This window comes from Cryptotermes secundus, unplaced genomic scaffold (assembly GCF_002891405.2).
Source record: "Cryptotermes secundus unplaced genomic scaffold, Csec_1.0 scaffold655, whole genome shotgun sequence".
In the NCBI taxonomy this organism is placed as follows: Eukaryota; Metazoa; Arthropoda; class Insecta; order Blattodea; family Kalotermitidae; genus Cryptotermes; species Cryptotermes secundus.
Window position 1 is genome coordinate 1,173,172 of NW_019726234.1, and position 17,343 is coordinate 1,190,514.

Sequence of the window (17,343 nt, forward strand, 5' to 3'; positions counted from 1 at the left end):
CCACTTGGTACTGCGGCCACTTCTGGCTTATTCTACCAGCCCCAGACGACAGATGATCTTGACTGTAAGCAACTTGTGGAATGAGGATTTGCAGGGGAGACCGAAGTATTCAGAGAAAACCTGTCCCAGTGTCAATTTGTCCACCACAAATCCCACATGTCCTGATCTAGGCTCGAACCCGGGCCTTCTCGGTGGGTAAATACATATATGTGCCAGTAAGTACATGCGTCAAGAACTGATAGTGTCTTACTTTATTTAATTTCGAAATCTTTCATATTGCGGTTATCTCATTAGGTATAGACAACAGGGCATATGGGTGGATGACGGCGGTATCAGAGTTCGATTCCAGGCAGATTAAGTGATATTTGTCTTCTCCACAGTGATCGGAGGTCCATCCGGTCCCCTAACAAATGAGAAAAATGACTAGTTGACCGGGAGCAAAGCAGTTGGAGGGTGAAGCTGACCAATAATCTCCATTTTCTGCCAGGATTAAGAATGCTTGGAGCCACATCTCCAGTCCCCTATTCGTCCTCACGGCGTGTTGCTCGGTGACGTAGAATTATTAATATCGTAGTTGGTTTAAAAATTATCACACTTGAGCACCGAGTCTCTGTTCATAATTAGGATTATCAAAATTGTCGACGTTAACTCTCAAAACTATGGCAGTTAAAGACACGAAATTCTTTCCAAATTTTTTCCTCCACTGTAAGTAATGGCCAAAGGGGGGTAGGAAACTGAGCGTAGTGGTAGAAGGGACTTTCATGCGCATGCGTGATTTTTTCCTGACTCGCAACACTGCCGGATGCGTCTGTGGCTGCCTGATAACGAAGTGGTGTAACACGTGTTCGTCGCATTCTCGTTTCGCTCAAGGTGACAGAACGCTTGGATCAGCGATACTGCATTACGTTTAATCAGATACCCAACCGAAAACAATTCGCAAAATTCAGCAGGCTTTCGGCAATGATGCAATGGGGGTCACTCAAATAAAAAGTGGCTCAACCGCTTTAAACGTGGCCATACGTCGGCGGACAGTGAGCAGCGTTCCGGGAGACCGTCAGTACTGATGTCACTGAAATAGTGCGGACACCGATCATGGAGGACCGTCGTTTGGTCATCCGTGAAGTTGCTAATGAGGTTGGGATCAGCAGAAGTTCCGCAAACACAATTTTATCTGAGGATTTGGGCATGAGAAAAGTAGCGGCAAAATTTGTGACCAAGCTGCTTTCGCCGGAGCAGCAACAACTCCGTCTTGAGGTCGCACAGGACATGCTGGAGTGCGCCAACAGGGATCCTGAGTTCCTGAAGACTGTGATCACTAGTGACGAGTCGTGGGTGTATGGATATGACCCGGAAACCAAGGTCCAGGCGTCACAATGGAATCATCCAACATCCCCGGGGCCCAAAAGAACACGACAAGTTCGGAGCAATGTGAAGGTGATACTGACTGTTTTTTTTTTTTCGATAACCGGGGTGTCGTGCATCATGAGTACGCACCACTAGGCCAGACTGTCAATAAGGAGTACTACCAAGAAGTCCTCCGCCATCTTCGTGATGCAGTTCAGCGCAAGAGACCGGAGCTGTGGGACGCACGCAACTGGCAGCTGCTTCATGACAACGCCCCAGCTCATTCATCGCACCTGATCCAGGGTTTCCTGGCCAAGCACAGCATTCCGCAGGTTCGCCAGGCTCCCTACTCTCCTGACATGGCTCCTTGTGATTTCTTGTTGTTCCCGAGATTGAAAACACTTCTAAAAGGCTGCCGTTTCACAGCCGCAAGGACATCATACACAACGCGACCGTGCAGCTGCACGCCAGTCCGAAAGAAGCCTTCCAGAATTGCTTCCAGAGATGGAAGGACCGCTGGGCTAAGTGTGTGTGGAGTCACAAGGAGCCTCCTTTGAAGGCGATTAGGTATTGTAACCACCCGGATACAGAACTTTTTTTCCCGGCCCAAGGTCAGATACTTTTTGGACAGAGTAATACGTAGTCTGATTCCACCAACTGCTCAGCATTCATTAATCAGCATATTCTCTGATGCTCTGTAGTTTTGATACTGAAAGCTTCATTAAACAAGCAAGACAAAACAAGAAGTCCCGGGAAGAGCCAATTGCCTACATTCCTCCCACTATAGTTTGAGCATCTGATACCAGTAGAAAGAAACTTTAATATATATACATAAGTAAAAGTAAAGGTATCCCTGTAACAGGCTGTTGAGGCCCATAGTGCTGTGAGATGTTAACGTTCCCTCATTTTCTAGACAATCGGATCATAGATGGGGGTAAGTTTGTCAGCCTTACACTCCGGCCGCCCTTTACCCCTAAAAATATTCCTGGTAATCATTTCTGTTAGAGGCTGAGTAGACTCCAGGGCCATAGTGTCGCTGGAAGGATTAGGTCAATTGAAAAATTCCACCTCGTCGGGATTAGATCCCGCGACCTCCGGCTTGTAGCATAGTACCTCAACCAACTACGCTACCGCGTGCCCAATATGTATACATAATTAAGTAAGAAATACACTACTGTCAATATTGATGGGAGGGATTGATGAAGGAAGCCGCTGAGATGATTTCAGGCGCCATGAAAATCTATACAGAGGTCCATGTATTATTAAAGTTATTACCGCAACAATTTGAGAGGGTACAATGCTGGTGTTACTGACGGGAAGGATTTATAAACTAAGCCGTTGAGGTGACTTTATGTGGCATGATATGTACCAAATTGCATGGAGATATGTACAGACATTCAAGGTTTTACCGCAACAATCTCAGATGTTGACATTTTTGTATTATTATTAGGAGGGATTTATGAAGTACAGTGTTCAGATTGGATCAAGTAGTATGTTATAAGTAAAAGGTTTCCCAAAGATCGGTTCAGGCATTCGAAAGTTGTTGGGGGGGGCACATACAACGCGCACACACACATGCACACAGATCTCATAAGTTTACTTTTATATTTTCAAGATAAAGAAATAAGGCTAGAATTTAGTTGTGCTCTCATCCGAAGAGCTATATAAAAACGTTGATATTCAAAGTAAATACGAGTACACATAAGAATTAACGAATACATAACCATGTCGCAGACGATAATCAATGGACGTTACATTGCAGAAACAGCGCATGGGTCACTTCGGCGGTACAAATGAGATACATCCTTATCCGCTGACAACCACCCTCTGCGATATCCCGCTGTTTCTGAGTTCTTGGCTGCATAAGTAATGTAGGCTTCACAATAGAACGTTACACTCGAAAGATAAACGTTCCGAGCGTTTAAAGTGTGCCCACAAATTCTTGTTTCTTTTTAAGTTGAAAATGCAAGGTGCAAGTAGGTGTCGGAAACAGGAAACGAGACTTTCAATCTCCTGTTGATCGGGTAGTGGGAATAATAATGGCGAGTGATGGAATTAGTTATTATTTAGCCGAATGGGCTTGCACAAGGTCCTTTATGAGGTTTCGAGTCTAGGGTAAGACGATTGTCAGCATAAATATTAGCTTGTTTTCTTCAGCTATCAGATTTTAAGCTAACATTCGACCTCTTCCTGTCAGGATGGGTTCAAGTGCACTTAAAATTGAAAAGTAAAATAATTCTGGAACACCTTTTTACTCCTTTGGACTGCGAACGTTGGAGTGCTTTTGTACGAGGAAAAAACGGGGGGGGGGGAGGAAAGAATTTAAAGACGCGGTATTCTGGTTAAACCTCCAAAATTAATGTTTCTTAAGAATGACTTTAAAAGAATCAAGACAGTTCATAATTCTTACTTGCAATTTTTTTACGTTACAGATATTTAGCGATGCTACACCAAGTGCAGTGGCCTTTTGTCAAAGATGATGGATAGGCCAGCTACATAAGAACTCAACTGCCATTGCTATTTTAAGAAGACCTGCAGAATAATGGATCTTACAGATGGTGAATCACACAATGAAGGTGTATAGGGGCCTTAGACCAAGCTCCACGCGTTCTTAGCGTAATGAATCATATAATCCAATTGAACTAGCACTGACAAAATTCTGTTTTCCGATTCATTTCCGAAAGTTTTTCTGCTCTATCTCCCTGATCAATCCTATTGTTCAGATATTGCTCTAGTATTGCTTACTCATTGAACTATCAGCAATGTATTTCAAATGGTTATCCCTATGCTTAACCAGTTAAGGACCACTTCATGAAGGCGTGACCGCCTCTGTGGTTTAGTGGTCAGGGTTTGTGGCTACAGATCCAGAGGTCTAGGTTCGATCCCCGGAGCTACCAGATTTTTCTGAGAAGTAGTGGGTCTGGAACGGGTACAATCGGCCTCGTGAGGCTAATTGGGAAACTATTTCAAGAAAATAGCGGCTCCGATCTAAAAACCGAAATTAAAGGCCGTGGGAATTCGTTGCGCTGACCACGCGACACCCTCTATCCGCTAAAGTTGGCACAACTTCGCCGACAAGCGGCAGTCGCTCGGTCGGTATATTTCGCTTGCGGGCTAAAACCACGGTGTTAATTTTGTTTTTTGTCATGAAAGCCTATGGAGGAGTGGATGTATAGTTCCATATTTTCTTGACCTCGGCATTAGCTGGAGGTGAGTGGTCAGCCTCACTCCCCTGCCGCCTTTCCCCTGGGGAAATAGCCCCAGGTACCAATTAGATAGGAGGCTGGGTGAACCCCAGAACCGTGTTGGACGACGTGCAGAAGAGAAAATTCTTGACCCTACAGGTACTCGAACTCTGACTTTCTGTCGTCCAATCGGTAGCCAGTCGCTCTACTGACTACGCTATCACGACTCTTATTCACAATCTCTAATTTCATTTATTCAGATATAACAATTATTTAAAGCTTTTGATGCCCCGAATCGTTTAAATAGCTGCATTCAAATGTTACAGAACTAAAATAGGCTACGACAGCTCCATCGCTTCATGGCCCAAGACACGCGTGAATCAATAGGCAAGGCATTAGAAAGGAAAGGTCAGATTAGAGATGAAAATTCGTATGTGACCAAAGGGCAAATCATGAAGCATAAAGTAGTAACGTAGTGATTTATTGAAGCAACCTTTCCTAAGGCCGCTCCATAGCTCAAGCGGTTAGTCGCTGGCTTCCCACCGCGGGGTTCGATCCCGGGTCTCGTCAAGTGGGATTTGTGGTGGACAAAGTGGCGCTTGGGCAGATTTGCTCCGCGTACTTCGGTTTCCCCTGCCAATCTTCATTCCACCAATTGCTCCACAATCAAACTCACCTATCATCCTTGGCTGGTACAATAGGCCAGAAGTGGACACAGCACAAAGGACTTAGGCCCACCCCACTAGCAATAAAAATAAATAAAAATAATAACCTTTCCTAACGTATTCTTACCTAATCCTTATGAAAACCTTTCTACTAGCCAGATACACAGCAACACAACCGAAGCATGAGCCAGATAGGACCAGGAGCACAAACACAATCACGAGATGAAGTGAATACTGTGAACATCGAATCAACAATGCCATTATCGAAGCATGTGCTTTTGAATAGAGAAATGATGTCTAGAACATTTATCAGAACAGGATTAGAATCCGAAACTGTATTTAACTGACGTCAATGCTCAAACCGACGTCGGCGTCAAAGTTGGCTCCGACGTTGACAATGTTATAGACAATGAATACAATAATACAGGTACCTTACTGGCAGAAGCACATACGTCTACGACAAGTCATGTAAAGTAAATTTGTGCATTAATTAAGCACCATGCCATGAAGACTTAGGGGGAATGGAGTTATAGATCCATGATTTTTGACATCGGCATTAAATGGAGCCGAGTTGTCGGCTTCACGCCCCTGCCACTTTACACCCCAGGAAACTGCTCTCAGTGCCCATTGGTTAGACAGATGAGAGGGACCCAGACCTAGTCTGGACGCTGTGGGGTAGAGAAATATTTCTTGTCCTTTCCCGGGGGCACGCTGTAGCGTATTTGGATGATGCATTATGCTATAACCCGGAAGATCACGGGTTCTATTCCCAATGATGTCATTCAATTTCTCATTTGACTTAAGCATTCCAACCGCACTTTGTCCCTAGGGTCGACTCAGCCTCTAACAGAAATGAATACCAGGAAGATTTATGGGGGTAAAGGTGACCGGCGCGTAAAACTCACAACCTCACCGCGATCTGTGGGCCGATTGTCTTGAAAATGTGGGAGCCTCCATGTCTCACAACCCTATGGGCCTTCAGGCCTGTTACAGGGATAGCTTTACATTTACCTTCTTAATGGCCTCGTGCCACGGTTTAAAACAGCTGAGGCACAAAATTTATTGACCCTCCTGCATTCGGTACCACCAATCATCCAATTGTTAAGGATAGAGAATCCAGTTTAATTAGGGTTTCTGTTATCAGATATCCCGTTAAGTATTATTTTAAATGATTTTTTAACTAGAAGAAGGTGGAACTGCATGTCAAATAAAAAATATGATTCACATCCAATAAACACATCTCCCTTTCCAATTAACTGTTCTGCTGCAAAATTGAATACCTCCCACCATTTTATCACTGGTTCGTTGATGTGTCTGTGCAGATATAATAACAGGGAGAAAGTCAAACGCATTTTACATTAGTGTTTATTATTTTTTTCGAGAACGGTAAAAAAAATTGTTGCATTAAAATACAGCGGATCTTTAAAAAGTAATTAAAACACAAGTGGCCATTTCTGTAATCCGCATTGGCAAATTATAGGTTAGAGGTTCGGCATTGAAGAATCGCGAATTAGAGTGATATATAGAACAGAGGGTACCGTTAGGATCGCATTAATATGACGCCAGGGGAAGGGAGAAACAAACAGAATGAAGTAATCAACGCCATCTGACGGCTATATGCATGAATTACGGAGAGCTTTAAAAATGAAGATGTTAACGAAAAGATTGATGGTGCTTGGTGAGACAGCTCAGCAACAGCGGTTTTTGTGTGTTTGACCAGCCTCCTGATTGTCTTGCGAAGAATAATTGTTGCAGGGATCGAAATTCCAAGTCTCTATTGTGTGTTAATGCATGGGGTTTCATTATGCAACTCAGACAGACTTCTTGTTTCTTAAATTTTTGCTTCAAAAACGAGTAAAACAGCAATTCGGAAGATAGCGACACAATCCGTTCTTCACTGTATAACTTACTAATCTCTGAATCTCACTATTATTAGTCCTTTAAAGAACAGCTGTTACTGTATATTTCACATAATTTTAACTGTTAGAAGCTCTGTAGTTCGTAGACAGAGTCTGCTTGTGTTTTTCATATGATTATCAGAATTAACAACGATTATTACCTTGTATAACATTATCCTCTTGTTATTTGCCATGGCATATAATACTGTGGTGTATTTACTCAGAACAAGAACTGTGGAGCCAGAGAAACAGCCGTTGCTAGGTAATTCCCACATGCAATAATAGAGGCATTTTCACGATACGAGATGAGATGCGTACAGCAACTGCTATGAAACAATTGAGTAAACACGTTTCCGCGGAAACGAATACATGCAAAAATAGACGAGCTGTGTTTTCTGTGCCGTCCATGCCCAGATTTTATAAAAAGGACAAAGAAAATCGTTTGATTAAGTTGAATTTCGAGACGTTATCCTGCCAGGATATGAGCTTGGGAACAGAGGAATTGAATTGAGGCAACAGAACTATTGAATGCAGTTCAGTGGAGTTGAGAGCCTGGTTGAGAAAAGAGGACATTATGTGTGTTATCGTACCGCGATATTTGGAGTGTGTAATTCAGTTATAGTTCCTGTGTTAAAGTCCGCTGCCAGGAAACGGACAGTGGGGACTCTAATAAACTGAGGGCATTAGTGTTTGCAGTAGTAAACTGTAAGTTGCGGAGATTGATGGTAGCGCTGCATTACTTGTAATTACGAGTTGAGTGCATAAGTGCAATAAATCCAAACATCCACACCAAACCCCGTCTAGCAGTCACTAATAAACGTGGTAAGATAAGAACTGCTAAAATGTGGGTATCGGTGTACGGTGCACCGCTAACTGGTACAGGGTTCGGATCGCCTGTTGACGAATAATGCTTAAAAGATTTCGCATGACTGAATCAGCTCATTGTGAGAACTAATATATCCGCGGATTTTACAGAAAACGAATGTCCACACGTGAGAATCCGTCACTGATCCATATCCTTAGCTCAGTGTTGTACCTTTAAATAAAAATGTTTTATCTAAGAAAAAATTTGGTAAAATCCATACATATTCGGTAATATGCATAAGAAGAACAGTTGACCTTCAACGATTCAAAAGCAGCCAAAGAACTAACATATCTAAGGATTCTACATCCCTTTGTTGGGCCTTGGCCGCTCTTTCAGTTTCTTGATTTTTTGCACAGTCGGTAGGACTCTTTGGATAGGGGATCAGCCGTCACAAGGCTGCTACCTGCACACAGGACAGCACAAACACAAAATAAACGCACACAGACGTCCATGTCTCAAGTGAGATTCGAACCCACCATCCCAACTTTCCAGCGAGCCTTAGACCTCGCGGCCGCTGTGATCGGCAAAGAAAGTAATGCTACTTTTGGAATAATTTCTCTAATTTTCTTACTTATAACCACCCTTTGAAACGTGGAACCCCCCTTACATTCATGAATGAGACCGTGGCTTCTTGATCTCCTAATATTGATCTTTATTGTCAAAATATTCTTGCACATGTATTTTGGAAGAAATTCTTTGAGCGATCGTCTTTATTGGCAAGTTCTAAACTGACAGAACATAGACTGAAATTGTAATGTTCATTTTATCACATTAATAGCTATTCTTACGGAACGGTCTATCCACAAACTAGAACTAGTCTCATTTTCAGTCTCCTCCTCCTCCTCCCATTCCTTCTTCTTCTTGTCCTTCTCCTCCTTCACCTCCTCCTCCTTTTCTTCTTCTTCTTCTTCTTCTTCTTATGCTTTATCTTCTCTCATTTTCCTTTATCTTCTTTGTCTTGTTCTCTCGAACAGAACCGCCTTCTGTACCAACTTTTTTAAAATACATTTTATGACGAATGGTGATTCCCTAGAAGGTAGATTCGTCCTTCGCAAGGTCACTACAGCTGCAGGACAACACACGGAATTGCTTACAGGTACCCATGTCCCGAATGTGATTCACGACCCCAGTGTTCAATTGCATTAGACCCGTGGGCTTCCAGGAGCTGGCATAAATCGCATTGAGGTTCACAGTAACTGAATGATGTCTGGAACACGCTTCTTTCGGAGATGCAACACCCTGTAGATGAACCGCAGTACTTACAGTCCCATTCAAAAGAAAGTGTCTAGATTTATTCTTGGAAGGTTACACGTGTATTTAAGGAAGGGGAAATTGGTGGGGATGGCTTCTGATTGGCTGGGCCAAATGTGTCATATTTGTTTCCAGGAAAGTCAGATATAATCAGGAGAGTATCGCTGTGTCTAAGCACCACACCACGAAGACATATTTGGGGTGGAAATGTAATTCTAGGCTTCTTTAATGTTGACACTAGATGAAAGAAATTGGCCAGTTTCAATCCCCGGCATCTTTATCCCCATGGCAGGAACTTCGCTTTGCCTACTGGATGGGGCCATCAAAACCGACCTAGATGTGGTGGCGCAGTCACTACCGATAATCGAACCCCGATTCTCTAGCTAGTATCCCATCCATTGCTTAGTGGCTTGTCTCAGCTTATCTTTATTCTAATATTTTTTAAATAATGTGGGTCACTATCAAGACACTGAAATATTTCCCTTTGAAAATAACGTGACACGTAGAATATTCCCGTTAGTTAATTTTTTAAAGTTTTAACCTCTGAACTATTTAAAAATTGCAGTTTCAATTTCAGCTATGAAAGAAATGTTGAAGTAATTTTTCATTACGAAACTTATAATACCAACAGGTAATTAGAGTAGCAGTTGTTAATTTAACACCTCATGGCTAGCTTTCCCTCCCGTTCCCAAAGTGAGGGTAATTCTAGATGCCTCCCGGCAGGGGGTAGTTGGGAAGGCGTCTTTTATGAAAGCCGACTTTCTGAAAAGAAATAATAAGCGATCGCTATCCACACGTGCAGAAAAGGTCATGAGGTGAGGTCAGGTAACAGAACTCACCTGCTCACCTCCTTCAGCATGTCTTTATGCAAAGTTAGCAGTCACACTCGCGCACAGAGGAAACGACTCGCTTCATATCGAAGATCTACCCAGGCGCTGTGATTAATGGGTTGGAGAGACATAAGAGTTGGCTCTAGTTGCTGTTAACCCGAAGTTCAATTTGTCCAGTCCTTACCAAGCAGCTCCTCTGTGGTTTAGTGGTCAGAGTCCTGGCTACAGGTCCAGAGGTCCAGGTGCGATTCCCGGCGCTACCAGATTTTCTGAGAAGTAGTGGGTCCGGAACGGGGTTCACTAAGCCTCGTGAGGATACTTGAGGAGCTATTTCAAGGAAATAGAGGCTCCGGTCTAGAAAACCGAAAATTAACTCTCGTGGAGATTCATTGCGCTGACCACGCGACACTCTCTATCCATTAAAGTTGGCACTAACTTCGCCACCAAGCGGCGGTCGTTCGGTCGGTATAGTGGGTATTGTGGGACTATAGCCACAGAGGTTTTTTTTTGTACTGAGCAGCAGTCGAAGTTAATTCTGTGATGCCCCACATACAGAACCAGTGAAAGATAGTAACCGTGATATTCATTACGATAAACTCCATTTAACAGCACGTGCATGAGAAGACATCGAATTCTCTCAGGTTGATGAGGCAGAATCAAGCAGGCTGGTGCAATGGTAAGGCTCTAGGATTGTAAATGGGAGATGTTCGGCTCGCATATCGACCGGGACAGAGGATATTCTGACTGCGGGTTTCCGTGGTCTTCCCCCAGTTCCTACAAGAAAATAGCAGGATAGTATATCGATTACCCCATGACAGTTTCCTTCCAAATGTTTACCCATTGGCCATTCATCAATAATCCTAACCTTTGACGCTGTGCGATCCAGAAACTTATGTCGGCATCAAATAAACCACAAAAAAAAAATGAGATTGGAAGGCAATGTAGCATGCATAGGGTAAAAGAGAAATGCACACAATTTAATGAAAAAATATGTGTGGAAAAAATAGTTGGGAGATCTACGTGTATGAAGATACATAGAGGCCCATAGAGTTGCGAGATGAAGAGGTTCCTCCACATCTTCTAGAAAACTGGCTCACAGGGGCTGAGGTTGTCAGTATTTCGCACTGAATGCCCCTTACCCCTGGGAAGATTCGTGCTAGTCAATTCTGTTATAGGCTGAGTTGACCCCAGGGCCATAGAGCTGGTGGAAGGATTAGGTAAATTGAAAAATCCAATGACCTTATTGGGAATCGAACCGGCGACCTTCCAGTTTGTATCACAGTGCGTCAACCAACTGCGGTAGATAAATTAACAGGTCGCTTACTGTCAGGGTGATACATTTAGAGTGTTTTCTTAGTCCCTCCAAGAAAATTCCTGTATTGAAACTCAATTTAGTTCACGACCGCCTTGTTCAATAAAATTTCGAATTCATAATTCTTGATCATCCAGTTAATCGGCGCTGTATCTTTTCTTAGTTACCCATAGCCTGACTTTATCCTTATTTGGACTACAGAGAGAGGGGTAGCAGAAATGTCGAAAGAAAAGTTCTTAGGTCCAATATGAAAATAATTATCCACCATGAATAGGCTCTACCAGCATATTCAACCGAGCATTGTATCATCAAGTACTGGAACGCTTAGTGTAGCTCATCATAATTTTGGCGATGAAAGTAGATTTTATATTACGACAATGCGTAATCACACATAGTTACTTTTGTCAGGTAGGCCGTGCCATAGCTCAAGCGGTTAGTCGCTGGCTTCCCACCGAGGCGGTCCGGGTTCGATCCCGAGTCTGGTCAAGTGGGATTTGTGGTGGACAAAGTGGTGGTGGGGTGGGTTTTCTCAGAGTACTTCGGTTTCCCCTGCCAATCTTCATTCCACCAATTGCTCCACAATCACCCTCACCTATCATCTGGGGCTGGTACAATAGGCCAGAAGTGGCGGCAGTGCAGGGGACTTAGTCCCACCCCACTAGCAATAAAAAAAATATTTTTGTCAGAGGCACTTATAAGTAAGGAATAAATATTATTAATATTGGAACATCCGCCATATTGGGTCCCTACAACTAATTATGTGAGATGTTGTCTCCAAAATGTGAGGCATATGGCAATCCTTATCCCTGTCTATGAAGTCCAAATCTCCTGAATGCCAAGCAGATTCGTCTGTTTCCGGTCCGAAATTTATACTAATGCCCGAAAGAAACTTGGGCCGACTTATATTATAACGTCGTTATGTCACTGGCTTTTAAATTAGTCTTGACACCCACACAACAGATTTTATCTCTCAAACACCTTCATAAATCTTTGACTGGTTGACATAAATTAGAAATGCTACAAGAAAAAGTTTTCCAGACCAAATTACTATATTACGAACAATATACTATGTAATAATGAGAAATAATCATGTGACTGGTACAGGGCCAGGAGGGCGATCATTTTGGTCCCGAATTTCCTTGAAACAAAACACATTAGCAGCCTCACATACAGAAGACACTTGATCAGATTGAAGATTTAATGCATCATTACCTGTTTGTCGAGGCCGGAATTTAAATGCATGTCCCAAATAATACAAAAATATCATTATCCCAATAAATTGTTCCTTAGTTCAACCTGAATGACGGCAGATCTACGAGCAGCTCTGGAAATGACAGATCAGTCACTCTCAGTCTTGTGTCCCCAGGAATATTGAACGCAACTCCAAATCCGTGGTATGAATCTTGCAGGTTGCAGTGTCAGCAGAACTTCACGTTGTGTTTTTATTGCATCACGAACAACAGACGACAAATGTTAAAAAGCTAAAAGTATGAACTTTGTGATACTTATTTCATACAGTATATACCAAAATATAGTCTTCCTGCTTCCTTCCGTCCTGTCGGCTTGTTTACTGCTCGGAGACCATACAAGATACAAGAAGTTCTGGAAGAACTAATAGCCTACTTTGCTTTTGTAAGATACAGATCAAATAGAAAGCCACGCGTCCAACAATTCTTCTATTTCACGTGTGTATTTATTGAAGCCGTGACGTTTTTAGCGAGTCGTTGCCTGGCAACGATAGGAGATACACATACAGAAACATAGACTGATGTGAGGGATTTGTGAAGTACGCCGTTGAGATTGGCTCAGGCGTCATGATATGCATATAAAGCTTAATAAATATTGGTTCAGGCATTCGAATCTTAATAGGAAGATACAGACACATGGACACACGGACTCACAGACACACAGATGCCTAGGCATCTGCGCCACCACTTAAATTATTTGTAGGCCTATTTTGCTCGAAATGTTGATGCTATCATCATAAGCAAATACCTGATTTCAGTAATGGAGTTATATGATAGTAAATTCTAAAGAAAAATTAGAAAACGGTTGGAATAAAAAGTCCTGAGAACTAAAAAAATCAGATAAATTTTTACGCGTAGTGATTCTAATGGATACCTCAAGCACACAGATTTTAGTTAACCTAATAGGTGTTCGGGATAGATTTAAGATAAAATAAAATATTATTGTTATATTTATCAGATGTTGACTTCTTATATAACATATAGGACATAAAGTAAAAAAAAAAAAGTAAAGGCCCTGAAGGCCCATAGGGTTGTGAGACGTTGAGGCTCCCACATTATCTAGACAATCGGCTCAAAGATGGCGGTAAGGTTGTCAGTCTTACGCGCCGGCCGCATTTTACTCCCCAGGAAAATTATTTAATTAATTCCTGGTACTCATTTCTGTTAGAGGCTGAGTCGACCCCAGGGCCATAGTGCGGCTGGAAGGATTAGGTCAATTAAAAAAATCCAATGACCTCATCGGGACTTAAACCCGCAATCTACCGGCTTGTAGCATAGTGCCTCAACCAACTGCGCTACCGCGTGCCCCCAACATATAGGACATATTTTAAATAAGTTATACATCTTAATTGCATGTGCACTTTTGCATTTTACACGAATATCTTATTTTAAGGAACAGAGTACGAACTTTAAATTCATCTCTCTCTACATTTATTAATGTACACACTCACACAATCAAATTCCATAAATACTGAGGTTTTGGAATTAAATGTGGAAATGAAAGAACATACAGACATGAGAGCTCATTATGCATTCATTTGACGTGCTTATGGAAAGAACAGACAGAAATATTCGTAATAAATGTACACTTCAAAGCCGAAGGACCGTGATGTGAGACTACGTATTGTAGATCCTATTATAGTCAAATGTCTCCTAGTATTGAAGTGTCTCATCAGACTGTACGAAGCAACTGGCATCACGTTCGTTTCAGGCGGAGAACCAGTGCTTTCAATGCAATCCTATACTTGTACCGTATTTGTAATGAAAAAATTTCAGCTGTATTTTGTTGGTTTGTATTATTCTTTTGTCGAAGCACGGGCTAAAATGTCGGATATGAAATCATCTTTATAAAAATATGTCATTGTCCAAAATGTCATTAAGAAGAAATTTGGAAGAGTTTCTACAGATAAAAGGGTTGGATTTGGTTGACAAGTAACGTTCATGTTTATGACAAATTGCTGGAACAGAATGAAGGAAAACGAATTGAGTAATTTCAAGTTATTCCTACCTTGACTTGGGAACTGATGCTGCACAAAAAACACAACACAGCCTCTTTATGCTTGTTGTCCGTGGCACTAAGTAGCCCTGCCTTCTGCCCGCGGGGACAGACTGTCTGTATATGACAGGCAGTGCTCTTAGCGGGAAGTTTTTAAGTTGGCGGGATTTATGATGCCGAATTAACTTCCTGATAGGAAGATGTTCGTTACTTCGTTTCATCGGAAGAGAATACCAATTTCCTTAACGTGTCGCTCTGTGACTGTTTATGATTGAAATACTGGGTCAGTCGGAGTCAGAAATATTCAAACACCTGTACAACTCATTATTTTATTGAAAAACTGAATGGAAAAGTTTGATATTTTTCTTTCAGTTTGTTGGGCAGATGATGAATTTATGACAATGCATCAGCTACGGATTTTATGTTTGGTAGAATTTAATGAGACCATGTTAGGTGGGTCCCTGTCACCACGGCATGGCGCGTCCTCAGGTTGCGGATGGAGGAGACAACCTCCAGTTTTGGAGGGAAGCTGCGAATATATTGAATAAGCAGTCGCGGACAGTCGACAAGGGGTAGCCCTCCAGCTTTGGGGTTGGGCGTGAGGCTTAAACACTCCTCACCGTAAAAAATCATTATGTTACGGAAATGAACATAAAGCGTCGGACCTGGACGGATTCCTTGGATAAACGACCAGAGCTAATGAAAATGGATTACTGTCTCGTCACCAAAATGCAGGGCAAAATCATGACATAAAGATAGAAAACAGATGTTTTGAAAATGTGGCACAGTTCAGATATTTGGGAACAACGATAACAGATCGAAACCTGATTCAGGAGGAAATTAAGAGGAGATTGAACTCGGGCAATGTTTGCTACTATTCAGTTCAGAAAATTTTGTCTTCTCGTATGTTGTCCAAAAACATAAAAATTAGAATATACACAATTATAATTTTGCCTGTGGATCTGTATGGGTGTGAAATTTGGTCTCTGACATTACAGAAGGAACATAGACTGAGGGTGTTTGAGAACAGGGTGTTGAGGAGAATATTTGGACCGAAGAGAGATGAAGTGACAGGAGGTTGGAGAAAACTGCATAGTGAGGAGCTTCATAACTTGTACTCTTCTCCAAGTATAATTAGAATGATCAAGTCAAGGAGGATGAGGTGGGCAGGTCATGTAGCACGAATGGGGGAGACAAGGAATGCGTATAGGATATTGGTGGGAAAGCAAGAAGGAAAGAGACCACAGGGAAGACCAAGGCGTAGGTGGGTGGACAATATTAGAATGGATCTTAGAGAGATGGGATGGGATGGTATGGATTGGATAGATAGGATAGGGACCAGTGGAAGTGTCTTGTGAACACAGTAATGAACCTTCGGGTTCCATAAAATGCTGGGAAATTCTTGAGTAGCTACAGAATTGGCGGCTCCTCCAGAAGGGCTCAACTCCATGAGTAAGTAAGTGAGTAAAGGATGATGTTACATCAGTTTCAAACATTTCTATTCGTCCTTCGCATGAACTGTACAAATTGAGATTACAATCAAGTAAAATTAAGTAAAGGTATCCCTGTAACAAGCCGTGAAGGCCCATAGGGTTGTGAGATGTTGAGGCTCCCAAATTTTCTAGACAATCGGCTCACAAACGGCGGTAAGGCTGTCAGCCTTAAGCGCCGGAGTCGACCCCATTGCCATAATGCAGCTGGAAGAATTAGGTAAATTGAAACGTCTACCTCAACGGGATTCGATCCTGCGACCTTCCGGCTTGGAGCATAGTGCCTCAACCAAGTACGCTACCGCGTTCCCTGATTGCAATCAAGAGGCCATATATATATATATATCCATCTGCCTCGTTGAGAGTGAGTTGATACAAAGCTTACTTTAAACCAAGAGAAGTCTCAGTGAGAACAGTAGGTTTCCCAGTCGATATCCGAAACAGACCCCACCAGAATTCAAGTCAGAGCCATTACCATTTGAGCTAACTTGCTGCATAGCAAATCAAAGGCGATAATTCAACACTGCGGACGAGAATGAAATAGACAGGCTCATAATGAAATGCCGTTTTCACAGATCTTAAGAAAATAAAGGAAATGGCACATATCGAAGGCCGTACGACCCACAGAAAGTGTCAGGAAATAATTATTTTCAGATGCCAATTTTACAGCAGTGATAATGTGCTGCAGTAGCAGATGCGTCCCAATCGCGTCAATCTCAAATTAACCCCGATCAGAGAAGGCGGGTAGCTGCGGCCAGCGGGGCGCCGTCCACGCAACATAAATTACGCTTCACAGCCCTTAATTCACTAAAGAACAATTCGCATTTTAAGCCAAGAGGAAATGACGCCTACAGTATACATGAGAGCTGAAATTTTATTTAATTTCATAAGCAACCACAGTGTTTTGGGAGCACTGAATTAATTATTTTTTCTTTATACAAATTCACTTGAATTCTAATCCCTTCCATTCTGAAGTCGCTTTATATATGACCTGTTTAATACAGATTTCCGAGAAATATTTGGACTTAAGAGGAAGCAAGTAGCACGCGGCTAGAAAATTAGCCCGATACAATAACTAATTTCACAATCTTTATTAGTCACAAAATATTATTAAAGCATTAAACCCGATTTTAATGAATCGGGCGAGGCATATAGAATCAAGGTAAGGAGATTATAAAAACTTATCACTCAAAACTGTTAAATATATCGAAAAGATTCACATTTTAAAATGCGGCATGCTGAGTTGATGGTGCATAGCGA

The 17,343-nt window shown here is 42.2% G+C and overlaps 1 long non-coding RNA gene across 1 annotated transcript in view; it reads right to left on the reverse strand.

Annotated features, from left to right (window-relative positions):
* The window catches only part of LOC111864053, a 206,899-nt gene extending 192,209 nt beyond the window's left edge, over positions 1-14,690 (reverse strand). The window contains exon 1 of the long non-coding RNA XR_002842729.2: positions 14,606-14,690. This is a non-coding gene — a long non-coding RNA (uncharacterized LOC111864053). The remainder of the gene's footprint in view (positions 1-14,605) is intronic.
* Positions 14,691-17,343: the final 2,653 nt, after the last annotated feature.